Source organism: Lissotriton vulgaris, chromosome 11 (assembly GCF_964263255.1).
Source record: "Lissotriton vulgaris chromosome 11, aLisVul1.2, whole genome shotgun sequence".
Lineage (NCBI taxonomy): Eukaryota > Metazoa > Chordata > Amphibia > Caudata > Salamandridae > Lissotriton > Lissotriton vulgaris.
Genome location: NC_141699.1, coordinates 282,782,071 through 282,803,741, shown reverse-complemented (window position 1 = coordinate 282,803,741; position 21,671 = coordinate 282,782,071).

Below are 21,671 nucleotides of genomic sequence, written 5' to 3'. Positions count from 1 at the left end.
ACTAAGAGGATTAACGTTTGCCGTTGAAGGAAGCTATGCAACCAAATTTTTCACTTCTGCCGCTATGCATTGTGTGTGACAATGGCATGACTTGTGGCATCTTATCACGTCATTTTTGAAATTATCAGTGACTTCACTAAAGCTACTTTGAGGTATCTTTAATGAACAAAGGGGCTGATCATAGGGCAGGCCTTAACGTTCAGAATGTATGGAGCATAATGGAGGTCAAACACAGATGAAGTTTGGGAAGGGTTGCTGCAAGATGGTGCTGAATAAACAACGTATGTCCTCAACAGTGCTGGCCTTGAGAGAACTTCACTGGTTGCCCATCAGGGAAAGGGTGCATTTCAAATCACTTTGCATTGCATTTAGAGCTGCGCACAACTTGAGTCCTATCCCGTTACGAGAGAAATTTACGTGGTATAATCCAAAAAGGCAACTACGATCTTCTCGTACAGGCCTGTTGGCAACTACTAGATTTAGGCGCTCCAGGATGGGGGGGAGAGCCTTTAGCGTGGTGGCTGCCCAACTATGGAATGGGCTGCCACAGAACATTAGACAGGCCAACTCGTTGACGGAATTTAGAAAGAGCCTGAAAACCTGGCTCTTCCCTAGGACTGACCTTTAACACTGCCCCTATGGTTGCTCGGTTGCGTGTAGGCTGATTGTTCTAAATCTGAGCGCCAGGATACCCGTAGGGTGACAGTTGCGCTATACAAAAGCTCAATTCAATTCAATTCAAGACTTGTTGATGGTCAGACCCAGCACTTAGAGCATGCTGAGTGCAGCCAAAGACCATACCCAGAGGGCAAGGCCCAAAGCCTGCTCCACCTTTGCAAATACCAAGTTAATCAGCCCTAGTGGAGGAGAGTGTAGTTCAAGGACAGCAAACAGAGCCCCCTAGACATGAGAAAATCCATGTGATAGGTGTCTTCAGTGAAGGATCTGCCAGAACACCGGCCCAGCGCCTTGTTCCCGCTGAACATGGCTGAAGGTTCTAGACAATTCAACCTGAGAGCAGGGGTGCAGATCTACGTCCTTAGTAGTGGGTGTGATTAAATGTCAAACTCTTCGCTTAGCAGAAAAGATAGGGTCTGGCCTCTGCCTCCCCCACCAGAGCAGAGTTTGCCCAAAGTCAGACTCCGGGCCCGGACTCTAGTCAACGGGAAATGTAAAAAAGTCTGTTCTCAGCATCGCTCCCCTAAAAGTCTCTTAGAGATAGCTGTAAATTCTGCCCATTGAACTATGTGCAGCAATGTGTGATATCGATGTTGATCTAATATGTGCTATCTTCATGAGTGGTATCAGTGATATAATCATTTGTGATGGCATATGTGAGATCTGGGTAGCACATGGTGGTGGTCTAGGCTAAGGTTACTTAGCTGCCTAAACTGGCACATTTGCAGGATGGTAAGGTTGCAAATATTACACCACAAGCAGTCTGTTTTTCTCTGGTAGCGTTGTCCAAGTGTTTCAAGGTCAACCGTAGCTAATCCTTAATAATGGATTATGCAATGCCTCTTCACCAGACACCCAGAACCTGCGACATTGTGTGTAGCAAGCGCTTGTCCCCCAGAGCGCTGAACTGGTTGAAAGGCTATGCATTTGGGCACTCAGCATGACCTTAAGACATGCCCTACACCAAGTCCATCTGCTTCCAGATCAGAGCCTGCAACAAATGACCTTTGGCCATAAGCATGAGCATTGCTCTTAGGGCTTGACCTTGCACCTTTTGTTTGCTTGTTTTTGTAGAAGGGGATCTGCTTTAGCCCTAATCTCCACTCAGTCCCTGTGCCCCCAAACCCCTGTGCAGAGCAGCCACTGGGAGTAGGGTATTGCTTACTGTCATGCCATGCACTTAGTCCATGTGTGCCTAAAAGCACCATACATGTTGTTCAGAGATCCCCAGTAGAGGGTTTGTCCAGTAGTTATTCCCTGCACTCAGTCATTGTGCTTCCAACTCCCTGTGCATAATCTTTGGAAATGTTCAGTCGGAATTACATAAAGGGCTGGTCGTTGGTCACGCACTGCAACTAGTCCCTGTGTCCCGCAAGTACACTGTGCATGGGCATTGGACATGAACGCTAGTCACAAGCACGGAATGTTACCACACCATTCTCCCACCTCTTGTGCCCACTAACCCATTGCACATGGTCTTTAGCAGTGCACGCGGTTCAGTGGACGCCGGGTGCAGTCTTTGGCATGCCCTGCGCCCTATGCTTTTCCATCAGGAACTACTGCAGATGATCTTTGGCCTTATGCAGCGGGCATTGGGGACTGGAAATCACCTCATTCTGGCCCCATTCTCCCCCCAGAGACCGTTTTGGGATGGAAGGGTTTTTTTTGTTTCTTTTTTAGATTTTGAAATGAGAGGTCACCACCATTTTGGATCATAATCATCTTAAAAAGGTTGACTGGAGAGAATGGCTGTGTTCTCAGTCAGTCAACTCTCTGCATAGGCTTTGATTGGCGATGGGTGCAAGACATGCTGTTTGGCTCTGGGATTCATCCAGTTCACATACTTAGAGATCACTGCATAAACATTTGCCCTTGTACAAAGGACAGTGGGAGTCGGGTGGGCCCTGCTGCAATACCCTGCATCTAGCAGCTTTACTCCTGACATCACATGTTTTTTTGCAAATCAACAGGCACTGAAGCAAGGCTTGTCCATTAGCCATATCCTATGCCTAATACTTGAGTATCTAATTCTCGAGTAAACGAAACCAATGTGGACTATTTTGACCATGCATATTTGGCGATTAGCACAGGGGATGGTTTTCAGCAACGCCCGTCATCCAGTCACAGAACCACTGCATACTGCCTTGAGTCATGAAACATTAACGACTTTGCTCATTCCCTGCTCCCAGGCCCTAACCATTGTAAAAGTAATTGTGGCTACATCAGACCTTCTCCACAGTGCTCTTGCCCCCGTTCTTACTGTACCCAAATTGCCCCTCTGCTATGCTCTGTGCCAGTCTATTCTGTTCCCACCATGCCACTGCGGATGCCTTCATCTTTCCTGAAGATTTTTAAGTAGCCCACAAGTAGGCGATGGTAAAATCCTATAATTGTTTCTGAGCAAATCCTTTGCAATTTCTGCTACAATTATACGCATTGCACATACTGCGAGGGCTCGTTGTCAGTGTTGAACTATGGTATTTTGCAATGCTTTTGCGATACTCTTTATCCCACCATTCCCATGGCCACCAGGGGGCAGATTTATGAAGGCCTTGCGCCGCCGGTGCGTCATTTTTAACATGGGAAAAAGTGACGCACCGGCGGCGCAAGTCCTTCATAAATCTGCCCCCAGGTGTCTAGGACGATTAACGCCTTGTCTACCATCCCCCATGTTTATCCACCATCCTGTCAGTCACAGGTAAAAGGTACACAATGTTCACCTACAGAATGTTTGTAAGATATCATTGTCACGCGTGACACACTCGATAAATCATTTTCTTTTGTGACTGGCACAGTACTTTGTCCATCTTGCTCCTATGTACGCTTCCGAGTTGTTGTTTTTTTTAACCTGTCTCTGGTTGGACTTTTTTATGTATTGCCACACCTGTTTCGCCTGCTGATGACTTAAAAAAAAGTTTATTTATTTATTTTTTTGTATTTCCTTTCTTCATTGTTCTCTCTTTTCTGTCCATAGCAATGGCAGCAGGAGGAGACTGTGAGCAACAAGTCTGCAGTCTGAAACTTGGGTCACGCATGGACAGCTCCAGGCCCAACATCATCAGGCACACTTTGTGGGATGAAAGGGGGACATCCACAGCACCTCAACATTGATTTGATGGTGCAATCCTCACAAGGCATGTCCATTTTTAGGTCTCACCGGCGACAGCGGATGCACTGCATGTGATCTCTCTTGCAAGATATATTGTATACAACACTAGGCTTAGAGCCGAGTCATTGCTTACCATTCGTTGGCTTCATTATCACTCTTATTTTTCTGCCTCCTAATTGGGCAGCGTGGGCTGGCTTTACTTCCTCTTCTTTCCTCGGGAGCATGGACCAAGTACAGATTGCTTCATCTGGACTAGGGTCCTTCAGCTGCTGGCACTCTGAGGTACTATTTTTCTTTTTTTTCCTTTATCCCATCGTATTGCTTCTTCTTTTTTTATTTTCTTATTCCATGCTGCTTCTTGCCTCCCACCCTCCTTTCCCATGTTGCTTCTTTTCTCATGCCCTTCCTTGTCTGTGTTGCTTCTTTCCTCTCACTCAACCCACGCCTGTGTTATGTCTTTCTCTACATTCTACACTTCACAGTTCTGGAACAGCCCCAACTAGCACACAACTTTCTATGTTCAGGAAAGTTATGAACAGATTACCTATGTCTAGTTTCAATATTCTATAGTAATATCAAGTTATATATAACCCTCCTGGCCCACAATAACACTAATACCATAATATTCACCAGTCGGGCAGATGACCGTAGTTCCAATAGGCTGCTTAATTATTTCCCTGTACTGCTTGACCCTCTTAAGCTCTCATAAAAAAGAACCCCAATATGTCATGCCCATCACACAGTACTATCCCAGTCTATAGAAATAAACCACCCATCACCAATTGAACAGGAGTGGCATAACTGAAGAGATCTGCCACACATCGCTGGCCAACGGAGGATTCTAATTTAGTCCACTACTGCATGTTCCAACCAGCTACATGCTATGACCGCTTCTTGACATCTTACAATGACAATCATATAGGGGATAATAGTAACAAAGTCCATCCCAGCAGATCGCCCACCATCTCTCCCTTCAACCTGTGCCAGTTGAGGACCATAAACTTTCAAATCATAATTTCAGCATTGACCACCCAGTGCAGTAACCAACTAAATGGACTTTGATAAGAAAAAATCCAGTTAGGGACACGCAGATCTGTTGAAATCTGCCGGCTTTGTGAAAACCAGAAACTACACACTTGTCCCTCACTCGTCTTCATCATCACACTGCCAAGCGCTGCATCCCATAACATGATAACTGCACCTTGGAGGTTATCACGTACAATATGGAAAAACTTCCCACACAGGGTCATAACAAAGACAAAACTCTTCCAACCACACACCCTATACCATGTACATGCCACCCACGTAGGCAAGTGTTTCAGCACCCTACATAGGGGTAGTAAGCGCTACGTAAATGTTACAATACCATACAATACCTCGGCTTTACTTTTTTTGTCGCGTTTGCTCCCTCCATCCTCAAGAGTCTCAGGCTCCTTTCGATCCCCCCATCTTCCTCTCCAGCTCCCTCCTCCATGCACAAGCTGCCTTTGTTGTGCTGCTTCTCGGGATCATGCCGGCTTGGGCATCTCTGGCTCGGCTCTTCAGGGTGGGTTTGTTGTCGGTTCTTGGCTCTGCTGAAAAGCTGCCTGAAGCCTGCTGTGAAAGGTGGCTCCGTAGGTAACACTCAAGAAGTGAAAAGTGACAGCTGAACAGAGGCGCTTGAATCACGTCGCCATCATCAGCAACCAAGGCCAAAGGTTCATTGTGTCTGCAAAGAATATACTGTCAACAGCAAGAGGAGCCCGTGTGCAGAAAGGGGGGTCGGACAGGCTACCGGGGTGGGGGCAGAAGTCCATACAATGTGTGCAGGCGGGTGAAGGCCACCGCACCTTTATTGTGGCAGAGAGGAGCGGTTCATTCACAAGCACTGCTCCAAGTGTCACTCCATCCGCACGGAGTTTTGTATCTCCTGCCTGCAGATCTCAAGTGGCAGCTCTAGGAAGGAAACAACCTATGGAGCCAGCAACAGATGTGTGGGTATTTTGCAGAGAATGCATGTTAAGGATTGTTGCAATGATGCTCTGTGTGTGTGTTACACTCCCATGGCACATAGAGCTATACACCTGTAATGAAGTATTACCAGAGGAAGTTAGGCGACTAGCTGTGTTGAGCTTGTCTGTGTTCTGTGGTTTCCCTCTTCGCCAAGCATGGGTTGAGATTATCCTATTGGTACAACAGCACAGGTGAAAATTGTGAGAAACATTTTGCTGTGAGAGGGTGCCTGTGCATGCTGGCACAGGTAACATGAATGTCCAGCACTGCACATTCACCAGGATCACGCTTCCAGCTTTACGCATTCCCACAGCCTTGATGTTTCCTTCTACGTTTGCACCAGTGAATTAGCTCTGTCTTTGGGGGCATCCAACATATCCCTCTGTGCAGTCTTTGGGGGCATCCAACATATCCCTCTGCGCAGTCTTTGGGGGGATCCAACATATCCCTCTGTGCAATCTTTGGTGGCATCCAAAATATCCCTCTGCGCAGTCTTTGGGGGCATCCAACATATCCCTCTGCGCAGTCTTTGGGGGGATCCAACATATCCCTCTGTGCAGTCTTTGGGGGCATCCAACATATCCCTCTGCGCAGTCTTTGGGGGCATCCAACATATCCCTCTGCGCAGTCTTTGGGGGCATCCAACATATCCCTCTGCGCAGTCTTTGGGGGCATCCAACATATCCCTCTGCGCAGTCTTTGGGGGCATCCAACATATCCCTCTGCGCAGTCTTTGGGGGCATCCAACATATCCCTCTGTGCAGTCTTTGGGGGCATCCAACATATCCCCCTGCGCAGTCTTTGGGGGCATCCAACATATCCCTCTGCGCAGTCTTTGGGGGCATCCAACATATCCCTCTGCGCAGTCTTTGGGGGGATCCAACATATCCCTCTGTGCAGTCTTTGGGGGCATCCAACATATCCCTCTGCGCAGTCTTTGGGGGCATCCAACATATCCCTCTGCGCAGTCTTTGGGGCATCCAACATACCCCCCTGCACAGTCTTTGGGGGCATCCAACATATCCCCCTGCGCAGTCTTTGGAGGCATCCAACATATCCCTCTGCGCAGTCTTTGGGGCATCCAACATACCCCCCTGCGCAGTCACCAAAGGGAGCCTCCTCCTGAGTCTTTTTAAGGGATGTTTGGGATTCTGCCCCAGGCCTCGGACAGTGGGGGGTGAAAGGCACAATGCACGATGGCGCGGAGGGTCTGCAGTGTTTGGTACTCACAGGCTGCCGTTGTATGCTTTCGATGCTTAAGGGGCTTGGGATTGAGGGGTTCTGTACACAGTACCAATGGCAAGAGGGAACCCGTACACTAGAACCTGTGAAGGAAAGGATGCGACTGCTAAACCTTTTAGAAACACGAACCATGCTAGCCCGGGGCGTCTGCTCAGCAGAATGGCAATTGGCCGCAAGCCTTCAGAAACAGGCAAAGACCTTAGGTTCCCGTGCGCCAATGAAAGTAAAACATTAGCCCTCCAGATACCGATATATCTATCAGTTTCAAATCTGGGCTACTGTTTGAAGTTTTCTCTTCCCGCGGCAGAAATCACACAGTGCTGGTACTGGGCACCGCCATGAACTCTCCCCCGGGGGACTGCAGTGTGTTCCTCCCTGACCTCTTGACGTGGGTTATTAATGCTCTTCAAACGGCAGAGGGCTTTTGGCTTGCACTTGCTCCGCCTTAAAGGCAACATAAATTCCAAACCTTGCTCTCTAGCATGGCAATGCATCCAGCATCAAGCACCCGACCCTCCCCAAAGCCCTCCCCACTATGCTCTTCCTAGGACTTCTAGGCACTCTACTCAGCCTCTCCTCACTATTTCTGCTTTCAGATGTAGTTCTTCAGCTGGTTGTTGTTTCATAATTTCTGGCACAGCCTCATACTTGTTCTGAGGTCTGTCTAACCATAGGGCTTGTTTCAAAAATGTTTGAAAGGACATGTGTTATAAACTCTGCTCTCCCTGGCCCCAACTCTAAGCAGAGTGGCATGTGTCTTGCGACGAGGTACGTGCAAAGTTGCAAACACAATCACTTGACAATTTCACTTTTTAAAACTCCAACAGCTTTACAAAGTGCGAGGCTGGTGATGGTTGGAAAAAAGAGGGAAGATAAAAAGGGATCCCGTACGGCAGTGGAACACACTGGGCAGGATTTTCCATTGTTGACACCTATCCTACCCCTAAGCTACCTTTGCCCTCTTAGTCTCTACTATCACAAGCTGACTGATGAGAGCCACCCGTGCTTCTAAGCACCAACACCACTCTTGGTTTGATAGGGACTGCAGAGAAGCTAACAACTGTCCTTGAAAACGAGGCCATTCGGAGAAGGAAGGCTGAACTCCAGGAGGAGGTGTGGGGCACCCTGACCCTGGCCTGTAAAACAGGTAACCTGGGTCTTTTCTGGGAGACGGAAAACTACGCCCAGCGGCCTGACAATGCTTCCAACTGGGTGTGTGACAATATTAGCACAAATTCCTTAGTTACGCATTTCAAGCAGGTCTATCATTTGAATGACCATTCAGAACTTGTGGCACCTCTACCCTGTTTCCCTCTCGATATTGAGTTCACCGTTGAGGAGGTGGTTTATGCGATCCATAAGAACCCCATGCATAAAGCCCCCGGGCCTGATAGAGTCCCCATAGATTTGTATAAACAGGTGGTGGGTGTCTGGGCCACGATTCCAACTAATTATGCCAGTACGGCTTGTCAGGGGGGGTTGCCTAGGACATGGTGGTCTGCCATTATTCTTCTCATCTTCAAGAAGAGGGATAGGACTTCTACTTCTTGATATAGTTTAGTTTAGTTTAGTTTTTAAATTTGTAGTGAGCAACAGATACCCAAAAAGGGTTTCCCGGCGCATAGGACGGATCGAGGCTAAAAGACAGGGAGACAGAGCACTTACTTGTCGAAAAGCCAAGTTTTTAATGACTTACGAAACTGTGTAAGTAGCCTCATTTCGGAGGATAGTGGGTAAAGAGTTCCAGGTCGAGGGGCCGAGATGAGAAAAGGACCTAACGCCCATCCGGACTAGTTTGAATTTAGGGACAACAAACCTTCCTTGGGTGGCAGAACGAAGATTACGGGAGGGAAGGTAGAGACTGACCAAGGACTGAAGGTAGCTTGGGGCACAGCGAGATTTGATTTTATGCATGTAACTCAGTGCCGTGAATTTAATTCTGTTCTCAATTTTAAGCCAGTGCAACTTGCGTCTGTAGCTTGAAATGGAGGTGAATTTAGGGACTCCGCATAGAAGTCTAACAGAGGCATTTTGTACCATTTGTAGTCTGTGGACTACAACTTTGTTCGACTCCAGATAAAGAACATTTCCATAGTCGAGCCTTGATGTTATTAATGGAAAAACTACAAGGGTTTGGCTTTAAGCGCAGCAAGGCCACACCAAAATCTGATTAAACTAAACAAATGCCAGTACTGCACAATTATTTGACCTAAGACAAGAAGTACAGTGATTGCAACAATTGTCTTCAAGAAACCACTTTTTCCGTTTCTTTCAAATTCAAAAACTTTAAATAAATCTTTCTATACAACTTTTACTTTAAAGTTATTTTTTCGAAATGTTTCACATTCCTAAACAATATTTATGTTTTATCTTTTTAGGAACCCCTTTAAATGCTTGACTCACATTACCTCTCTAAAAACTCTACAATCTATATACACCATATACACTGTGTCAGAATCATACTCTTAATAAATTAGTCTTCACATCCATCCATGCACTCTATCATACACCAGTCATACTATGCCCACCCTGGAATCCTTTGAGAAACCCTTATTTATGGTGAACCATCACAAAGTGAATTATTCTATCCAAGATTGAATATACAAAAAAAGATTGAATATACAAAAAAGCCATCTGACCAATGAAATACAATTTCCAATTCAAAACACAGATTGAATCATTACAGATTGGCCTAAACGTCACAATGGTCTACACGTTTCGAATCTCCCTTAATGTGGGGATTCTCCTCAGGACCAAACCAATTCTTGATATCCACACAGGAACACACAATGTTTATTTCCGAATGAGTGAGAGGCACTCACAGGTGTGTTTTCTCCAATGAATGTAGTCCATATCTGTCTAGTCGTAGTCACTCATCTTTTTCACTGTTTGATTTAAAGGCAAGACGTAGCAAATTCAACACCTTGTCTGACTTCTCACGGGGGACTCCTGACTCGGTAAAAACGGACGCAAGTTCCGCTCATGAAGCTGGCTTAGTCGCCTGATGTTATTAAGGCATTGACTACAGTTTTCCTGGTGGATTCTGGTAGCATCCAACAGATTTTCCTCAACCATTTAAGGATGGTGAAACAGGTTGCTGCTACTTTGATTGATTGAGGATGCATGCTGAGTGAGTCATCTATTGTGTTGCCCAGATTTTTGACTTGAGGGGAAGGGGACGAAGATTGCCCATTTTGCTCGGCCAGTGTAGGGGATTCCATAGATCCTTTTTCTTTCCTAGTACCAGAATCTCCGTTTTCTCTCCATTTAGTTTAAGAAAATTTTGCTGCACCCAGGAAGCTATTTTGTTTAAACCAATTTTGGGAGTCAATGAATCCTCTGTTTTGAGCGAGGAAAGGGAGAAAATGATTTGTGAATCATCGGGGTAGGAGAAGAGGGATAGTCCTGATTTTCAGCTACCTCAGCCAGTGGTCTCACATAGAGATTAAATAACAAGGGGCTGAGGATTGATTCCTGCAGCACCCCATGGGCAAAATAATGGATTTCAGAGCAGGCTGAGTGTGAGAAAACTTGGAAGGTACGCTTTGAAAGGAAGGCGGTGAGCCAGATTAGAGCTGGCCCACCAATGCCCTGTGACATAAGTGTGTTTATAAGCACAGCATGTGACATCATATCGAAGGCAGCGCTCAGATCTAATAAAATGAGCGCTACGGTATCACCATTGTCAAGATGTTGCCGTATACATTCAGGGACCCCAAGTAAGGTGGTTTCAGTTGCAAAACCTGCTTTGAAGCCCGACTGTGAGGGATGAAGGAGATCATGTGTTGTTACAAAATGGCTGAGGTGTTGGTGGATATGTCTTTCTAAGATTTTTTAAAAGATGGGAAGTAGAGATATGGGGCGATAGTTACTAGGCACATCAGGGTCAGTGTTAGCCTTTTTCAACAGGGGGTGAATCATAGCATGTTTCCAGGACACTGGAATGATAGCTTCCTGTAGTGAGGCATTAAGCAGATTCACTATCACAGTCAATGAGGGAGCACTCAATTGCTTTAATATTGAAACAGGTAGAGGGTCATTCGGCGATCCGGATTTTATGTTATTTTAAAGTGTTGTTAAACTTTCAGGGAGTGTTCATGAAAATTCCTTTGGTCCATTGGGTTAAGGAGAGATTCAGCATTAGGAGAGGAAGGTGAAAGAGGTGGGGTGGCAGAGACATTTTGTGCCTGATCAAGCACGATGTCTTGATATATTTTGTCAACTTTTTGCACAAAAAACGAGGCCAAGGCATCACATTTAGTTTTCGTCAGTGCCGGGGACAAAGCTTGAGTTTTGGAGCCTGCTAGTTCCTTAACTGTATTAAAAAGAGTCTTTGAGCAGTTAACGACGTTTGCAATAGTAGTTGAAACATATTCCGCTCTAGCTAGCTTGCAAAGTTTGTGATATTTTTTTAAAGCATTTCGATAGACAAATTTTGACGCAGAGGTGTAAATTTTTCTCCACTTTCTCTCTAAACCTTTGCAGTTTATCTTTTCAATTTTCAGTGCCTCAGTAAACCAGGGGGCTGCAGGCCGATGGACATTTCTTTTATTGTTCGTGATAGGTAAACACGTATTTATGCCGTATAAAAGCCAGTTTTGTACTGAGGATGATAACTGGTTTTCCTGAAGTGTTGAACAAGGTTTGTGAGAGTTCAAAAATGAATATAGGGCAGTGATGTCTAACTTCTTCCAATTTCTACTCTTTAAAACCGGCGTGCTGAGGTTAAAGGATAGATGTGCTGGGAGAGTTAAGTCGATTTCGATCAAGTAATGATCAGACCAACTTGTAGGCAGGGCTGGGGAGCATGAAATCTGTGCAAGATTTGAAAAGACTGGGTCTAAAAGATGCCCTGCTACATGTGTAGGACCTAAGTTTATTAAATGTGGGTTTAGAGAGGCTAAATCAGAAATAAAATGTTGAAAACTAGTTTTACAAGAAGTGGTTTCTAAATGGAGATTAAGGTCTCCAAGGAGGGAGAAATTTGCTGCTTTCGTGACTAAAGGGGCTATGAATTCAGTGAAAGTCTTGGTCCAAGATAAGGGGGAGATAGGGGGGTGGTATACGAGTATACCTGGAAGGGTGAATTTTGGGGATAGCATCAACTTAAAGAGAACGGCCTCACAGTTTGGGCAGGGTACATGATCAAATTCGCATTTGAAATCTTTTTTAAAGATGACTGCTATCCCCCTTCCCATTTTATCACTTGGATCTTTCCTCACTATGGCATCATTTGTGGGTAATGCCGCAGCAATATCTGGACCTGAACTCTCATGGAGCCAGGTCTCTGTGAGGAAAATTGCATCTGGTTTATAATTTACTAGTAGATCAAAAATGTCTGATTTGTGTTTAGATAGAGAGCAGCAATTAATGCTAATAAAGGAAAAGGATAGGTTATGAGAAGAAGCTGAGTTTGTGCTGGGTGATGGAGTCACAGCTACAGGATTGGGAGAAAAGAAGAAACCACAGTTTGTGCATGGTGCGTAGTTTTCTAGTGAATGTACTCTAGAACAGTTTGGATGCAGTGGAATGTGTAGGGCCTTTAAATATATAGGCCCATCTCCCTTTTTGATTCAATTGCAAAGATCAATGGCAGGGTTGGGTTGGAATAGGTCCAGTCCGGGGCCACAGGAAACAAAATATTTGCTAATGTTCAGTACAGCTTTAGGTCAGGGCTAGAGACCCAGGAGCAATGTTTAAATCTTCACCTCCTTGTTTGCAACTACACGGTGGCAAAACCAGCCCCCTATATCTTTCTTTTATGGACCTGGCATTTGCTTTTGATGGCGATGCGAGGTTTAACCTTTGGGAAATTCTCCTTTCCTTGGGGCTTGACTCAGGCCTGGTGGCCTTTTTACGCACCCTCCATTATGGTCTGAGTGCTCGTGCTAGATTTGGGCCATGGGGAAAATGCACTCAGAGTTTTGGTCTGGGATGTGGGGTGCGGCAGGGGTGTGTGCTTGCCCCTATCCTGTACCTTTTATATTCTAATGGGCTGGGAGCAGTGCCATTGACTATGGGCAAGGACCCACAAACTGTCAAGGTCAGACATGCTGACAATGCCATGTTAATGTCCCAAACTCCAAATGGCCTTCAGGCTTTATTAAATACATTTTCTGATTCTATGGGCAGCTTGGAGCTGTGTACAAATCAGTCCAAAATGCTTGTGATGCTATGGCGGCGGAAGTGTGTGAAATCCTGTCATTTTGTGCTTCTGGGTACCACTGTGAGTTTATCCCATGATTCCCCCTTTCTGTGTGTTTTTTTCAACTCACATGGGTCCTGGGGACCCCCTTTGAAGCAAAGACACCTTAAGTTCTGTAATTCTGCTGTGGGTTTCCTATTACAGACTGGTGTACAAAGTAGGTAGTAAGTCAATCACGGCCGTAGTTGAGATCTATGCTAAAAAAGCATCCAGACCCTCACTTATGGTACTGGATTGTTGGGGTACAAAGTTGTAAGGGGCCTCCAAGCCAAGGAAAACAGGAATGGTAGGTACCTATTCGGCGTGTCCCGAAGGTCTTCTCGCTACACTGTCCATGAAGAACTTGGCCTACTGTTTGTAGAGGATGCCATTAAATTGACTCCTCTAATGTTAATGTTATCGTGTTTCCTCTGGCGAAAACAGGAGGCCTAGCTGAACAGAGATATCATTTTGGACTGCCTTGAATGTGACATGGGCCTCCGCATCCAGTGGCTGTGACATGTGAGGGATATGTGTCCCAGGCCGGATATCTTTACTTACCCTGGTCACCTTACCTCTGTGGATAAAACATGGCTCAAGGGTGCCTCTAGGGAACTTTTGGCAAGGGAAAGGAAGGACTATGAACTGTCAAAACCTGGAAATATAGAGTATGTGGCTGTGCAAACAACCTTGGGCATGGAACCTTATTTAGGCATGGTATCAAGTGCTTGGGACAGGGCCCTTCGTACTAGGTTCAGGCTGAGTCTGATCAGGTGGCAACTTTCCTTCCCTTTGGGTCAGGTCAACCCGAAGAAAATCCTCATCTGTCGCTGTGACGAGTGATCCCTGCAAACCTTGATAATTTTACCTTCTTCTGTGGGTTTTATAACTGTTATGGCAGCAGGTGTGTGTTTCCCCGGTTGAGAGGCACTTCAATCTTTCTTCACGTCCCAACTCTTTTGTATCTATAGACTCTTGCAAGTCCTAAGGTTTGCTTTGGAGTGGTCACATTCCTCAAACTCTCACTTCAGCTCAGGTGTTCTTTGTTGTTTTAAACTGATTTATGCCCTGTACTGTGTACCCGTGGTCTATTGCCTTGTTTCATCTTGTTTATGGGCAAGTGTTTTTGATATATGTATTTTATTTGTTTTAATGACTTCTCTATCTCTATAGGCCCAGTTGCCACATTGGGAACCTTTAGTATCAGCTTTGTCCTTTAATGATGTATGTTTATAACCCTAGGATATTTTACTGTATTTTACGACTAATATACTTTCATGGTTTATTATTTAAATCAAAATAAAGCTAATGATCATGAAAAAGGGACCCTGTACGCCAGCGGTGTACAAGTTTAGCACTGCCACTCAACAGCTGTGTGCAGTTCAGAATTTTGTTCATCAAAAGGAATGGTTTCCTTTGCCTGGAAGCATAGAAATCCAAATGTATTAAGACTATCCTTTCTTCCTCTGAGAGTAAAGTAGTTTGAGTTAAAAACATAAGCAGAAAACAAGACTAAATCCATACACTTCTTGCATAGAAGGTGTGTGTATTATATCTTCTTTATTCCAGACATCTTTTTTTTTTAAGTTTGAAGTTTATTAAGGCATAAAGAAGTAAAGACAGTACATGAAGAAACAATCATAAGTTATAAAAACAAGAAATCTCTCTTACAAAGGAAGAAATTAATCAAAGAAGTAACGCATACAGAAAAATAATTTGCAATAAAATTTCAGGAATATATGAGTAGGAGGGAAAAACATAGGAATTGTATAGCGTAGAGGTGATATAAAGGAAACATAGGAAACAATCAATAATCTTGCATATAATTGAAGATAAAACAATCACGGTGGTTTTTGAACTTCTACACTGCTTATTGGAGAAATGGGAGAAGGCCTGGTAATGCTGGATAGATATTCGGTCAGGGGAAGCCATAGAAGGTCACGCTTAATTGCTAGGGAAATCGGGGAAACAAAATTGGTGTCCAGTCGATGATTAAAACAAACTGCGTTCCACCAAGCGGAGAAGGAAACATCTTTAGCTTGTTTCCAATGTGATGTAATATGATGGAAAGCAATAGCTATCAGGAGATCAAGTAATTTGTGTCTATGGTGGGATCCAGAAAGATCGGGGAAAGGGAACCTAGAAAAATGTGAACGATTGAAAAGGGGAGAGTGAAATTGAGGATTTTGTGAAGTTGGGACCAAACTGCTTGCCAGAAAAGTGAAATGGGAGGACATTCGAAGAGCATGTGTTTCAGATCGGCCAAAGGGCAGGGACAGGACCAGCAAGTGGGGGGGGGGTGTCTGAGGAGAAAGATGACAGAGTTAAGGGTGTAAATAGTGTACGATTATAGATAAAAAATAAAGTTTGAGTAGTGTTAGCAGCTCTAGATGTGCTGTGAATTTTAGACCAAAATTTTTCCCAGAGAGTAGAGGGCCACGTTTGAGATAGATCTTTTTCCCAAGCCAACTCAACCTTAGACTTAGTACGTTCAGTAGATGAGTGTAGAGATTTATAGAGAAAAGAAGCAGAAGGGGATTGGTCAAGAACATTCGAAATAGAAAGGTGTGTTGCTGGAATAGAATTGGTAGCAGGTAGGGAGGAGAGATACTGGGTAAGGGAGGGAATCAGCGATAAATATTGTTTACGAGAAGAGGATGGCAATGAAAATTGGGTTTGAAGGAGATGAAAAGGAAGAGGATGTGTATCCGAAAGAAGTTGAGAGATCCATTTCAAACCCCGTGAATGCCAAGATTTCCAATATAGTGAGCGATTACGGATTTTAAGGTGTTTATTGTGCCAAATAGGTTGGGTATGAGTAGAAGACGTAGAAGGGTAGGAGGATTATACGTAAGGTTGAAGAAGAGAACAAGTGTGAGCAATAATGGGGGATCGAAGAGAAGTTACAGCAGAGGAAAAGGAAAGGACCTCAGTGAATTCATAAGGATGAAGAAAAGATGATTCTAACGTCAGCCAGAGTGGAGGATAGTAGGGAAGATCTGAAGAAAGCCAACGTAAGGCTTGTTTTAAGGAGAAGGCAGTATGATATGCTTTAAAACTGGGAAATTTGACTCCGCCTAGAGATTTATCCTTCTTTAAAGCAGAGATGGCTATTCGGGATTTTTTACCTTTCCATAAAAACTTTAATAAAATAGAGTCTAACGACTTAAAGTAGTGATTAGGGATGCGGATTGGAATCATAGAAATAGTGTAGAGGACCAATGGAGCTAGCATAATCTTGATGGAGTCCAAGCGACCCCACCATGAAAGAAAAAGAGGATTCCAACGAGTGATGGATGTAGAAAGTTTAGTAGAGAGAGATTCAAAATTGAATTTGAGGGTATCAGAAAGACGGGGGGCAAACCAGACACCTAGGTATTTAATCTTAGAGGGTTGCCAGGAAAAACCAGATGTATCAAAGAAATGCTTTTGACATAAAGGATTTAAGGGTAGAATTTCACATTTGTCCGTGTTAAGTCGATAGCCAGAGACCTTAGAGAATGAGGAAACTTGATTCAGGAAGGAAGGTAACGTTGATTGAGGTTCTGAGCAATAAAATAAAATATCATCAGCGTATACCGATAGTTTAACTTGCTTTTGAGGGCCATATTGAAAACCAGAAATATTATCATCGCGTCTAATCTTGGTTAAAAAGGGTTCTAGAGCTAAAATAAACAAAAGAGGAGAAAGAGGGCAACCTTGACGTACGCCACGGCGAAGAGGAAAATAATCAGAAGTGATTCCGTTAGCAAAAATGGAAGCGTGGGGGCTAGAGTACAATAAAGAAATAAGAGAGATGAATTTAGGAGGGAAACCGAACCAACGAAGAGCTTCAAACATAAAATCCCAGCCTATTCTATCAAAAGCCTTCTCGGCATCAAGAGAAATGGCAGCTAGTGGGGAAGAGAGGGAAGTGGCCTTACTTAAAATATTAAAGAAAACACGAGAATTATCAGACGATAAACGGCCTTTAACGAATCCAGATTGTTCGGGACCAATAAGTTCTGGTAATAGAGGGTCTAGTCTGAGAGCTATAATTTTGGCAAAAATCTTATAGTCTGTATTTACTAGGGAGATTGGGCGATAATTTTTACATAGGGTATGATCTTTATCCGGTTTGGGTATTAGACAAATTAAAGCTTCTTGAAAAGTCCCCTGAGAGGAACCAGAATTAACAAAGGAATGAAATAATAATAAAAGTTTAGGGAGGAGAAGGGAAGAAAAGTGATTGTAGAATTCAATGGTAAAACCGTCAGGTCCAGGAGCTTTGCCACGACGAAGGATCGAGACAGCGTGTGAAATTTCAGAGAGGGAAATATCTAAGTCTAATGTTTGAAAATCAACATGAGAAGAGTGAGGGGAAGGAATATCCTGAAAATAAGCAAGTAGATCAACGGGGTCAGGACTGGATTCAGGAGTGTATAAATTTTGGTAAAAAGAGACAAATTGAGCCAATATGTCTTTGTCTTTAAAGAAAGAAACGCCAGTTGGACCCAGTAAGGATTCAATCTTTGTTTTTTCCTTGCGGATCTTGAGGTAATTTGCTAGAAGCTTGCCCATTTTATTTTGGCCGCCGTAATAGCGGGAATTACATTTAAGGGGAGAATTTGAAGCCGCATTTGTGGTAAATTTATTAAACTCAATTTTGGCAGAAATAAGTTCACGAAGTGAAGATTCAGAGGAAGAATTGTAATAGGTATATTCTAGTTTCTTAATGTTATCTAAAAGTTGAGTTGACTTGGTGAGAGATTGTTTTTTCTTTTGAGAAACAAAATTAATGATAAAACCTCTAGAAGCTGCTTTGAAGGAATCCCAGACCGTGACAAAGGGAGTCTCAGGGAGTTGATTAAGAGCAAAGAATTCAGAGGTAAAAGCCGTAAATTTAGTGCAGAAAATAGGGTCTAGCAGTAAAGAATTATTAAATCTCCAGCGTCCTGAATGGGGAGAGAAGGGAATAAGATCTATATCTACATAAACAGGAGCATGATCTGAAATTAAAATGGAACCGATGTCTGAGTGAGTAGTTAGTTCTGCTAGGGGCTTGCTGAGGAAAAGGTAATCAATATGGGACTGGGAGTGATGGGTGGGGGAATAAAACGAGTACTCTCTAAGGTCAGGGTTACATAGTCTCCAAATGTCAACTAGAGCACAGTCTCAAATAGAAGTAATAAACTGGGAATGCATCTTAGAGGGAATAAACTTAACTTTGGAATTTCTATCTAAAAAGGGGTCCATAACTTGGTTGCAGTCACCACCAAAGATAACATATTGTTCATTAATTGTAACCAATTTGTCAGAAATGGCAGGCCAAAATAATTTATCAACACCTGTAGGAGCATAAACATTGAATATAACAATAGGGATTTTATCAATGAGAAGATTAATAAGAACCCAACGGCCATTAGCATCATTTTCATGAGATATAACTGAAACTGTTAACTTTTTATGACATAAAATAACAGTACCATTTTTCTTACCTAAGGCAGGAGATTGAAAGACATGACCCACCCAACAACGTTTAAGTTTGTTAGCCTCCGTATCCGAAAGGTGGGATTCTTGGAGGAGAGCTATGTCGGCTTTAAGCCGTGTCAAGTGTGTTAGAACACGTTGACGTTTAATGGGGTTATTTAACCCTTTAACATTCCATGTAACTACTCGGAATTTGCAACTTCAGTAAAATGATATAGACATACGAAAAGATAAGTTGAAGAAGTAAGAGAATAGTATTGAAAAATGGAAAAAATAGTAATTGTAAGAGAAAGAAATCAGAAGTGAATGAAGGAAACATATTAAGAAAAAGGAAGAGAAAGAGAGAAGGTTGAAGAGAAGAATAGAAAAGAGAACAATAGTAAAAATGGAAGAATGCATGAAGAGAGTAAAAAGATCTCAACAAATAGAAAACAAGTCAATAAAGAACTGGGGGATGACGACGCCAGAAGAGGACGACATCAACAACAGAGACTTACACCGTCGAACACCAGAGGAACCAGCGAAGGAACAAATTGAAGGAAAATATGGGTACACCGGGATGAAGAAACACGGGGAGAGGATCTGTAAGAAGATAAAAATTAGGAGAAAACATTATAGAAACATGTGGTAAACCAAACAAAAACACGATAACATTGCACAGAATAGGTCAGACATATTTGGGCACAATGCACTCAATCAAATATGGGAAGCAAAGAACAAGATACAGCAGGGTGACGGGGAGGTATACAAGTAATAAAACATGATAAAACAAAGATGGTTAGACAGGTCTTGCAGTGTCCATGTTTTCAGTTTCGTGACGACGAAGGAACTCTTCAAGGGCGAGTGGATCTTCAAATGTTGTTGTCCTGTCCTTTTAGGTCACCTTGAAGAGACATGGATGTAGCAGTCCAAATCTGGCACCAAGGGTTCTCAAACGAGGTCTTAAATCGAGGAACTGCTTTCGGCGATCAGCTGTAACTTTAGCAACATCTTGAGAAAGGTATAACCTGTGGCCCTCCCACATAACTTGTTTTTTAGCCTTTGCTGCCGAAAGTACTTGAAGGAGGTCAGTATAGTTGAGGAACAGCATGATGACTCCGCGGGGTTTGGTGGAAACTTTCGGGCCCAGTCTGTGCGCACGTTGGATGTTAAGTGAAGAGGAAGGAGGAAGATCCAAAATTTTTGGTAAAAAGGTTTGGAAAAAAGTTGTTGGATTGGATCCTTCTGTAAGTTCCGGAAGATTATAAAGGCGAAGGTTATTTCTCCGGTTGCGATTTTCCAACTCCTCCGACTGACGCTTCAGGAGAGAGACATCTTTTTCTAAGAGTGAAATTTTTGCGCAGGAAGATTGAAGAGATTCCGTAGATTGTTCCACCAAAAGGTCCCGCGATTCCAAAGTAGACCATTTGTCGTGAAGAAATTGCAAGGTTTTTGTGGTTTCGGCCATGAAGGGTTTAAGAGCACGAAGTTCCTCCAAGATAAGATCCATGGATGCTGAGTGTGATGAAGAACCTGGAGAAGGAGGATCTTTTTTCTGCCTTTTCGTTGAACCAGGTTGTAGAAGCTTACTGGATGTAGCAGTTTTAGGAATTGCGCCTTGAGTAGCAGTTGGTTTATGGAGAACAGGGTCGTCCATAGTGTGCGTAGCGGAGTCAGAGTCCGAAGAAAGTTGAGGTTTGGCCTTAGAAGCTGTAAGTTTGAGGGTGCGGAGCTTCCCCATATATTGCTTAAATATGTTGCACTAGGAATGACGAGATGCTACCAAATGTTATTCTCAAATCCAATATCCTCTCCACAGGAAAGCTAGATACAATTGTGGAAATATATTATCACTGCATGGTAAGGAATAACAAATTGAAACTCCTAAGTCGACATGAGAGGTACTGTAAATGCCAAGCAAAGTAGCGTCATCACAATTGTGTAGAGAAAAGCTTCATGCGCAAGAAAAGAGCGCTAAAGTTGGCTGAGAGGAAATGACGCTATTTCGTCAGAAAATAGGCAATGAGCGTCTGAAGAGGAGAGGCATGACGTATAGGAGAGTCTCTTTTAAAACATGAGGCTGGTAAATGAAGCAGCTGCAGCGCGTACGCTGAAGTAGAAAAGCGGCGCTTGTTGATGTGAGAGAAGCGCGGCTGAAGTGTAGAAAATGGCGGCCGCTGGAATAGCGGACCGCGTCACCAAGGAGAAGAGCGCATTAGCATCGGAGTATAGGAGAGCAGGTTAGCACAGTCCGCTCACCTCATGTTCCGACCGCAGAATATCTTATTTGCGCTTCCAATTTCCCAGTGAAGTTAGAGAAATTCGCCGGTTCCGGTGACCGAGCAGCGCAGCTACGCTATCAAGCCGCCATCTTGTGCGGCGTTCAAGCCACGCCCCCCAGACATCTTTTAAAACGTGTCCTCAGTTTTGGGTTTACTTTGTGTTCACTTTAGTGGAGCCCTGCAAGTCCCTATGTTCATTAAGATCTTAGGGGCTGTGTAACAATAGAGTGTATTACATTTGTAAGTGTCTCATCAGGAAGTACTCTAATATTCAGGATCGCATACCTTAAAAAAGGTTGAATAATCCCTATGTGGCCTTTTGAAATAGCTCCTACTTTGACCACCATGTCTGTAATGTAGACATGAATTTGCAAGGACAGTGAAGCAAAACATATTCATGCTAAGTACGTTTTTTCTGTCGCACACAAGGATCTGAAAAAGATTTAAGGAGGCTTGGTAGGGTGTTACTAATGTGATGGATTTTCTTACAAGTGCCATAGGGTATAATGTACTTGCAATATGGTGAATCAGATATTCATCATATTTCTGACGGAGTCACCTATCTCCCAAACTCTAAATCAAGCCCAAAGTCTCTTTTCCTCAATTTATAAAGTGGGGATTTAACACCAGCAGAGGAGGTATACTGTTCATGCTCATATTGACCTGTGGTCGAACCGCCCCTGCTTTATATGGACCCTACCCCATAACCATAAACACATAAACTCATAACAACAAC